Here is a 10000-nt window from a genome sequence, read left to right as displayed (position 1 = left end):
ATAGAAATGAAACCCACCTTGTAAGCCTATATTGTGGCTTCATTCGCTTATTCAACAATGTGTCACATACATTGTGTTTATTATTGATTTAAGATTAAAATCGTATTGACGCAACTTCCTATAGGTGGAATTTCACTCCACACCCACTGATACTAGCTATTATACGTGGATACAAATACATGTGGTTATTACAGCCTACAGATTGTAAACCGTTCACACTGAAAAATGTGGCTGCTGCCCTACTAATAATATAAACATATCAACAAATAGCAACATATAATTACAGTAATGACCTTCTTAATTATAGATTGCAAAAATACTGGTGTATTTTCTTCAATTAAGACGTCAACTTTCCATTTCACTGTGTCAATCTTCCACATGTCACTAAAAGGTGATGATATTCAACAAAATTAAATTACATATAAAATAATAAGACAGAGGCTAAAGAGTCTTTGTTTATGAATTAAAGTGAATTTGCATTAGTATGATGAGAACATATCGTCACGTTTATTTGACTAGTATTTCATAAATTAGGGAGGATTGGAGGACGTTGATTAACTGTATTGAAAAATTAGCCAAAACATGTTGATAGCACGAATGCCAAGCGCTCCAAACCAATTCATGAAACACACTCAACGTGTTAACACTAAACGTAGATCTTATGAAGTGATCTCCTGTCCAAATAATAATGAATGGCAGATCTCCACTCAACTCCCACCAGACTTTCACCTGTTTGTATGGTTTGCAACTTAATTCCACCATCCCTTAAACTTCACTGTCAAATGCTAAGAAGCTTGTTGATGTATTTCACTCCTCAAGGCTTGGCTACCAAAACAGACTGTGAGAGATCTCCCAAATCCTTAACAATGCAACCAAAGACTCAACTATGTTCAGAAAAATGAAAAAGACCTTGTTGGTGTAATAAACGTGACATAATACAGTAATTGGAAACTGTAGGTAGTAAATTATGTAACATATCCATTTGAATTCAAATAAAATCTTTTCTTACTATGAAAATATAAATATTGTTTAATTTTCAATAATTGCAAAAAATATCTGATCCAGGCATTTTTTGAGATAGTTTGGTAGCTCTATTATATTTTTACACCTATATATACATGTGATCATTATATAATGGAATAACGCTAAGTAACTCTATAGCCTTCCATTACTGGAAATATGTCAATGTTACACGTAAAAAAAAGAAGCTTTTGGAAAAGGATATGGTAACATTGTGTACTCCTCTCATGCAATATCCCCACAACACAATATAGACATAATATCGTGGACTAAGGAAAACAGAAGGTATTAGATCCAGGAAAGCAATTTTGGTGCAGAGCTCACCTATTGAACATATAAGGATGTACGATATTAAGCTGGGATTGCGTGTATTGTTGTTATCCTCTCCTTTTATCGCATCTGTGGCTTGAAGATGTATGCTGTTTTTTTTATTTGGCAAGCTATTTGGCAAGCTACACAGATCTCAATAACCACCTTGCCTCTTCACAGAGTCTATTAGTCCTCTGATAACAAACCAAAGGCACTGGTTTGACGGTCCATATGTCTAAACAATTTTGAACATGGTCTATGCTAATGTCACGTATGGCACACAATAGAATTCAAACATTACAAAAGACAGAGAAGAAAGGACAGTATTAGCAAACCGCAAGCAAACAAGGGGATGCTGTTGAAAGTTAGTGCGATGACCCAGAGGAATTTGATGGTGTTAACTAAATGTGTTTGGATCGGGTGATGGCACACAGAAGAGCGCTAGCGTGCACAGACACACACACACACAAACACACACAATCACACACAGACATAGACATACACACACACACATGAGCAAACACACACAATGACATGAAAAGCACGAGAGGGTTAATGTCAGGCCTGTATTACGAGTGGGTTACATCCTCTCCAGTTTTGGAAGTGAAAGCGATTGTGAGGTATAGGTAGAACAGGTAGAACTGGTTTTGTACGTAACAACCCTGGTTGAAAAAACAGCGAGCCACACCAACAAAGCCAAAGTAAAGGGTGACACCTAGTACTTGCCAAATCTGAGTGATGTGTGTAATAATAGTATCTCTTATTCACTTATCAAAAGGATTCTAGTGGACAACATTAAAGACAGAGCAGTCATCAAGCAATCCATTCCTTTCACTTATGAATGCTGCGTTACAATAGAATCCAAAAGTGCGTTGACATTGGCGTCCAACATTGGAGAAATATCAGGAGATTTTGAATAGGAAATCAAAGTGGTGGCCAGGTTACTACTGAACGGAGCCAGAACATAATGTTTCTCTGCAAATGGCAGAGGGAAAGAATGGACTCATTACACTGATTTACCCCCCCCCCCCCACCCGAAACATCGCAGCGAATTAAAATTAAATAAAACACAAGACTTTGATTTGAACTGTGGACAAAGGAGAGAGAGAGAGAGCAATAGAGAGTGGGAGGAGGAGGAGGGAAAAGAAGACGAAAGGCAGTGTAAAAAATGTTCAGGGGACATAAAACCGAGAAACAAACGATGTCTACGGCAACGAGACTAAGAGACCAAATGGCTGAAGGGGAATGCATTAGACGGAGAAGCTCCGGCACTCGCTTGGTCAGAAACACATCGCTTCACCAAATGTCCTCTCTCACACACACACACACACACACACACACACACACACACACACACACACACACACACACACACACACACACACACACACACACACACACACACACAGACACACACTCACATACACACACAGACACACACACATGCACACATTCCCTCCCATAAAATGAAGACAAAAAACAAGCAACATTGCAGTATGAAGGTGAAAATAGGTGGAACATTGAAGAATATTGGAGAGAACATTAGAGATGGCCACGGAGATGTACCACGACCAGTTGCATCCAGTATATAAGGACAGCACGAGTGAATGGTACAGAGACCTCAGAACCAACCTTGATACAGCAGTTAAATAATACGAAAAAAACAGGTGCTGTTGAAGGCACCCACGTACCCCCCATAAGCACACAGAGCTGGCCAGGAGGCTCAGGATTGGCCGCTTTCTTCTCTTATTGATCGAGGTGTATGTATGTGTGTGTATGTGTGTGTGTATGTGTGTGTGTGTGTGTGTGTGTGTGTGTGTCTGTGTGTGTGTGTGTGTGTGTGCGTGCTTGTGTGTGTGTGTATGTGTGTGTGTGTGTGTGTGTGTGTGTGTGTGTGCGTGTGTGTGCGTGCGTGCGTGTGTGGGTGGGTGATGCGCAGTGTAGCATGCCCGACGATGCTAGCACACTCAAGCATAACCAGGAGCAAGAGGAGTAACAGCAAGAGGGTGCATCTCAAAAGAACAAGGAACACGGCTGCATCCACGCTGTACAGACGTGGGTTGGTACTTGTACAGGTTATCTATAAATACGGTGGCGTTTGGAGTTGCCTTTCATTAATGGCTTCTCCTACTCTTATTACTCCGGCGAGTGGACTCTGCACTGGGGGCCGCTCGGTCCAAGTGAGACACCCAGGGTGCTCATCACCGGAGCAGGGCTACAGACCTGGCACGCACATCCCTGGCGTCACCTTTTCAGGCCACTCCATACTGTGATCAGCACAAAGAAACACACACACACAACAACGGGATAAAACAAAGCAAGGGCCAACAAACACACAGAAGGCCGACCCCCTCTGTCTGCCTCTCTCTGATCTAGCTGGCTGGCGGTGAGGGAGAAACATGTCTTCCGCATCTGTACCAGAACCTCACAGGCCGGTACGGGTGTTGATACACATGCGAGGCAGTAGGCCTACAAAATGGAAACAGAGACGAATAATACAGTCCTAGAGAGCATGTGTAGAATAGGGCACTCCTCCATGGTCGCGTGTTGCTAGTGCGTCAAGCGGTGGTTGTGCGTTGACGGTAAATCACGTGGTGCAATTCTCAGACCTTAAATCGTCCTCATCGTCCTCCATGTTGAAGAGACAGAAAGAACATGCCTGATCCAAGGCGAAAAAAGGTTGAAAGCGAGGAGGGAGCTTCAGACGGCGAGGCTTTTATGGAAAGTGGAGGTGGTGGTGGGAGGTGTCAATGCAGCAAACCGCTCTTCTTCGCCCCCGAGAACCGTGCGGGCCACCACTGATGGCCCCGCAGGCATCAGGGACTCCATTCCATTCTCCAAGAGCCACTGACATCATTGTCTGGCTTCTTCACTGGAGCCACACTCCTCTGATCGGCCCAACATACACACACACACACATCCCCGCCACGCCACCAACACACCAGCACTTTTGGATAAAGCACTTTGGTAAAAATGCCCAGAAAAATTGGAGAGAACCTCGGCTCTCCTGGTTCGTATCTCTCCTACGTTTGAGAAAGAGAGAGAGAGAGAGAGAGAGAGAGAGAGAGAGAGAGAGAGAGAGAGAGAGAGAGAGAGAGAGAGAGAGAGGGAGAGAGAGAAGGGAAAGAGAGAGAGAGAGAGAGAGAGAGAGAGAGAGAGAGAGAGAGAGAGAGAGAGAGAGAGAGAGAGAGAGGGAAAGAGGGAGAGAGAGAGAGAGAGAGAGAGAGAGAGAGAGAGAGAGAGAGAGAGAAGGGAAAGAGAGAGAGAGAGAGAGAGAGAGAGAGAGAGAGAGAGAGAGAGAGAGAGAGAGAGAGAGAGGGAGAGAGAGAGAGATAGAGAGAAGGGGAGAGCGAGGGAGAAATTAGGAGAGGGAGGGAGAGAGAGAGACATGAACACTCCGTACCAGCTGATGCTATTCATCAGCTGGTATTCCGGAGGCCTTGTGTGGTGACAACTGAAATGTCGAGTGTCCTACAGAGGTCAGAGGTCGTACTGCTGACAGGTAGCAAACGGAACAGTGAAGACTGTCATCTAGGTCAGCAGATACATTTGACTTCTCAAATGTTGCCTTTATCATAGGGCCAGGCATGCCTGGGACGAGGATTTATATTGAATCGAAATGTTAGAGGAAGGTTACATAGACGATCACTAGGTATGTAAACGTTGTTTTCTGTGTATTTTATATATATTTCCATTGATCCCTGCTAAACCTTGCTGATATGATTTCACTCTGCTGCCACAACCATACAGCTTTGTCTGTATGGCACGTATTACGCTCTTTCCAAGGTCTCCTATAGCTTCCTACCTTCGAAAGATAACAAAAAAATCTTCTTCCAGCATACACAGAAATAACACGTTGGCCTATGTGCTAGGTGGATTTTTTCATTTCTGCAGGCACCAATGCGCATTCAAATGTGCCTGATTGGTTGAGCAACAGATTCAAACTAAATCGTAGTCAAAACTAGCAAGCACCTGAGTCGCAGCAGGGCTGTCCAATTAAAGTACAAAACAATTGAACGCTCATTAATGAAAAACCCATGAAAGAATGTATGGGTAAGTATAAATATGTAATTAGAGATGAACACCAAATTATAGGCCAGCTTCTATTAATACACGGATGTATTTAAGTCATTGGATCATTTTCTTTACTTAACATGATAAAGCCCACATGAGCATTGCACATGACACAGAAGAAAAATGTAATTAGTAATGTCAGTGCTCCTATAGGCAGGATGCCGCGCTCAAAGTCTATATATAGCGTCAGTGGAACCAATGCTATTTGTAAAGCATTACAAATGTATTATACTTTGTACCTGATATATTTAAATATTATGTAAGTCTCACTGGCCTAGTTTATTCCTGAAACAGACGCGTTGGGCATGGAGAGTGGCAACGCTTGTTTAGTCATCCATGTTTCTTGCGGATGCTCCATCTCTTAAAATTCCTCCTGCAGACAAAGCTTTGGGGATGACATCATTTCCTCTGAAATGAATGCTTTGAGGAGCGGCATGTTCTGCGTTAGCGATGGAGAGCAGGCACCAGTAGGGTGCTAGGGTCCTATGCGGTCTTTGCCGTGGAAACATCTACAGCGCACCGATCTCGCTCTTCACACACGTCTGACTCTGACCCCTGTCAACCCCGCCCGTCCACCAAAAAGGAAACGACTGAATCTCTCTGGCCGAGATCTGTCGGCCGAACCCCTTGTCTCGGCCTCTGATTGGAGGATCTGGTTCGAACAAAAGACAAGATTCGTCTTTTATCTCCTCCACTCATCTCCGTCAGTCCTCCACCCACTCCCCCCCCCCCCCCCCCCCCTCCACACGCTCTGAACCCGGAGATCTGCTGACACGCAGTCGACGCATCTTCATCTGCATCACAGAAACGGCGCGATTTCCCCATGAGAGCCCTCACATCTAATGTCATATACAATATATATGCAAATCCAGTCTTTCCTTCTCTTGAATTAATTATCTGATTCAGTAGTATCAGATGGGAGGAACGTGGATGGACGGGCAGGGGGGGGACAGCGTCTTTATTGGTGATAAAACGGTTATCTGTCTTTCCCTGCTTGCTTAAAGTGCGAGGCTGGGTCCCGGTGCTGGTTAGGGGGAGAGGGGGGGGGGGGATGCTGATTGTAATGGCCTGTTGGGTCCCACTCATCTTACTATCCTTCTGATCTGAAAGATAAACCGCCGTCATGAGGATAGGCCGCTTCAGGTCCCCCAGTAGGGGGGGAGCTCTCAGGACACTGTGATGGAGGGCCGTGATAAATACTGGCCCTGTCATATATATACATCCCCCCCCCCCCCCCCCCCCCGTGGCCCTGTGCTGCAGCTGATAGAGACACAGCCAATCAGAAAGCACCAACCCAGAATCAGGCACATGTAGACGTCTATAGAACAACAAGGTTGCAAAGGAAAGAGAATGCACACACGTGCACGCACACACACAGACATACACACAGACACACACACACACACACACACACACACACACACACACACACACACACACACACACACACACACACAGACACACACACACACACACACACACACACACACACACACACACACACACACACACACACACACACACAAGCACACACAGAGACACTTACACATGTGCACAAACATATCTACACACACACATTAGCATGTGCCTTAACCATCACGAGCAAAAGCACGCTTGCACACAGACAGACACACACACACACACACACACACTAAACAAGGAAACTTGCGATGATCCTTAGAGTGTTTCATGCATCATCCACCCTTGGGACTGTTGTGCGTTGGTATACAAAACACCAGCCACCCAGAGACTATCCCTCCGCCATAAACAACTTGCCTGAATGGGCAGGGGGAGGCTGGGGGGAGTGAACAAGCATTTTGGATTAAGTTTAATATCGTGCCTGTAATAAATAAAGGACAAAATCAAATTAATATTTAAAACTAATCATCAGAGTGGAGCTGGAGAGCACATAGAGACAGATTGGAGCCCGCGGGGAAGAAAGAGTCTTCCATCACATGACTCCCATTAGGGCCCAGGCCTCTCGACACAAAGACTCGCGCTCCTCTCCTTAACACAACGCTTTGAATGAAACAAAGAGCGATTACTCTTTGAATTATCCAGAAGTAAACTAAGGCGGTATTTGTTGTCTTTGTCAATTCATGTACTGTAATGTCATATAAAGAAAAAAAACATAACAACCATAGAAAGTGGATGACGCTTTACGACATCATCACATGACTCATGATGGCGTGTCATTTCCTTTTCCCTCCTCTTGGGAGATTTAAACAATCTTCCGTTTGCGTACACCATCGAAGCAACGCATTGCAAAACGCGTCAACGTTCATAATTCGTAGCCTACGTTTATAAGGCAACAACCAACGAAGGAATAGGAAAAACACAGCGTAGAACGGTAAAATGTCATTCTGAATCACCATCTCTCTGCAACCATATTTTGCCTTTCACAATAAAAGCGTCAGTGTCGCTAGGAAGCCGGGGCTTCTACAGGAGACGACGGCGTGAAGATGTGGCTTACTGGGCGTGCATCGTTGCTGATGCTCATGTGAATGCCGGCTCTGCTCTCTGGCTTTTTATGTGAGCAGTGTGTAGGTAGTGGGGGAGGGGAATATATATCCACACCCCCCCCCCCACCCCCCAATGGATACGTAGTGGTGATTAAGGGAGCTAAAGTGCCGACATGCCCGTCCGTAGCGGAAACATGGACTGTTTTTTTCCCTCTTTTTTTTTTAACGACTGCTCCATACAGCATCCTTTTTAGTAGACCGTAGAGACAGATGCTGGTCTAGTGTCAGGGCCTTTCGTCCGCTCTCTCTCTCTCTCTCTCTCTCTCTGCATCTCTCTCCTTCCGTCTCTCTCTCTCTCTCTCTCTCTCTCTGCATCTCTCTCCTTCCATCTCTCTCTCTCTCTCTCTCTCTCTCTCCCTCTCTCTCCCTCTCCCTCTCTCTGACAGCACCACCAACTGCCTCAACTTACATAACCCCCTCCCCCTCTCTAGGCTTGCTGCCTCCCTTTATTGGCTTATTTCTCTGCTTTCCAACATTAGCATTTTCACCCCCGTGGCGGCTGTCCTCTTCTCTTCTTCTCCCCTTGCTAATTCCTCTTTCCTTCCCTTCTTGTTTTCGGGGGTGAAGTTCGGTTGATCTATCACCCCCCCCCCCCCCCCCATCCATTTAGATGCATGCAAGGCCGTGGCTAAACCCTCACGTTGTCGTTGGGTCCACTCCCAGCGGTGTGTTGTGGCGTGTAGCGCACGCCATGACACACACCACGAAGGGAGCTAACCCTCGCCGCGGACCCTCGCCACGTCAGAACCGGACCCACGTTCGTCTCTAGGCCCTGGGATTGGAGCTTTCTATGAACGGGTGCGCCCGTTGAGGGGCTGGCGTGACGCTCGAGAGAGAGACGAGCTCATATCTCCAGACGAGCTCATATCTCGAGCCATGCAGTCGAAAACACCGGTTGGCCAAAAGCCTTGACATGAGCCCTCGTAGGAAGAAGGATTTGGAGGAGAAAGAGGGGGGAGAAAAAGGTCCACATACATACCAACCACAAACCCCACAGAGACAATACACGCTTACATAATTTACACAGCGCTATGGGTGCTTTTCCAACATGTGAGCGGAGACACGTTTTCATCGAAAGGCACGAAGCACGGTCGCTCGATCGAAACCGCCAGACCTTTAGCGAGACGGAGCCGGGGAAGACGTTTTGAGAAAGGGGGCAGGTTGTAGTTCATATGTGCCGACCGCTCTGGGGTATTTCTCTCTCCCCACACGGACACACTCACTGCAGCCTCCATTTTACCCCCAATGTCTGCCTTTTGATTCTCCCTCCTCCCCCTGATCCCCTCCTGCCTGTTGATCAAAACGTATTCAGACTCAGTACCCAAGTGTACAGAATACAGGGGGGATTTTTTGAGGCTTTCGCGTTTGCCGCAAACGCAAAAGCCTGCATAGAAACATGCACACACACGTTCAGAAGAAGCACACACACACACACACACACACACACACACACACACACATGACTTCAACTCCCTTCCCCCCATGCGAGCGCACACACACCTAACTTAATTACACAATGCGCTGCTAAACCCGCTATAACCTTTTTATCAAGGTAATTTTTCAAGCCTGTGTTAAATTAACAAGATGGATGAACGAGAGGAGTGCATTAGCGCAGAGGCTAAATTCACAGCACACAGCAGGGGAAAGGAAAGCATTTTCCTTTTTTTTTCTCCCTTGGACACACAGCTACTGACTGTCTATTTCTTCAGACATCGCATTGCAATGCGACCGGATTCACGCCAAAAACGCCTGACTAAACGAATGAAGAGCATGAATGAAAGTAACAACAGAACTGCCATTAATCAGTTCTCTCTTCTCCAGACCGAAAAAAAAAGAAAAAGAAAGACAAGCCTTCCATTAGTTGATTAGCTGAGGAATCTACAATGGATATTCATGACAGAACGCCTGCTGCCAGTTTTCGTCCACAGTCACAGGAACGAATTATACAACTGCTCGTTGGATTCCATGTTCCCTACTGAATCAGCAAAGTGCACTTGTGCTCATGGGCCTATGACAACTGCATCACCATGTGGCTTGATGTACCCTGGGCACGTCTAAAGGCATCATTCATGAAA

General features: G+C 45.8%; 1 protein-coding gene across 3 annotated transcripts in view; it reads right to left on the bottom strand.

The window, feature by feature from the left end:
• dlg3 (discs, large homolog 3 (Drosophila)) overlaps nucleotides 1-10000 on the bottom strand; it is a 74170-nt gene that overhangs the window by 45088 nt on the left and 19082 nt on the right. The window lies entirely within an intron of this gene.

The sequence above is a fragment of the Gadus chalcogrammus genome, chromosome 10, assembly GCF_026213295.1.
Source record: "Gadus chalcogrammus isolate NIFS_2021 chromosome 10, NIFS_Gcha_1.0, whole genome shotgun sequence".
Classification (NCBI taxonomy): domain Eukaryota; kingdom Metazoa; phylum Chordata; class Actinopteri; order Gadiformes; family Gadidae; genus Gadus; species Gadus chalcogrammus.
The sequence above is the reverse complement of the archived record's forward strand: the minus strand, read 5'-3'. Positions and strand labels throughout refer to the sequence as shown.